The following is a 433-nucleotide window of genomic DNA, read 5'->3' on the forward strand; positions in this document are numbered from 1 at the left end:
ATTTGGGTAGTATAAATTTTTACCAAAGATACCACTTTGTATCTTTGTTCTCCCTTGAAAACGTATAGATGTCTTTCTGTCTTTTTTTTACAATCCAAAAAACAACGATTGTTTCATCACTAACTCTGACGACTAAAACTCAGGTGATTCGGTCTGGAGTGGAAAGACACAGTTACAGGTCGTCCCCGAACCTAGCGTCTTGGTCATGGCCGGGTACCACTGTCGGCCTCTGGCTCAAAGCAGGGCGACCGTCGATGAATAGGTGCCCAGCCACCGCCTCCGGACCTCGTTTCTCGTCAGTACGACGGGCCTCCGCTGTCGGCGCCTATTTCTGTCCACTCGGGCGGACTAACCCCTACCCCGGTGGCTCCCAGTTCATGTGCCCTCTCCTCGTTGGTGAAGGCCAACTGCAAAGTTTTTTTCTTTGTGCCGG

The sequence above is a fragment of the Notothenia coriiceps genome, unplaced genomic scaffold (assembly GCF_000735185.1).
Source record: "Notothenia coriiceps isolate Sejong01 unplaced genomic scaffold, NC01 NC01_scaffold00015796, whole genome shotgun sequence".
Lineage (NCBI taxonomy): Eukaryota > Metazoa > Chordata > Actinopteri > Perciformes > Nototheniidae > Notothenia > Notothenia coriiceps.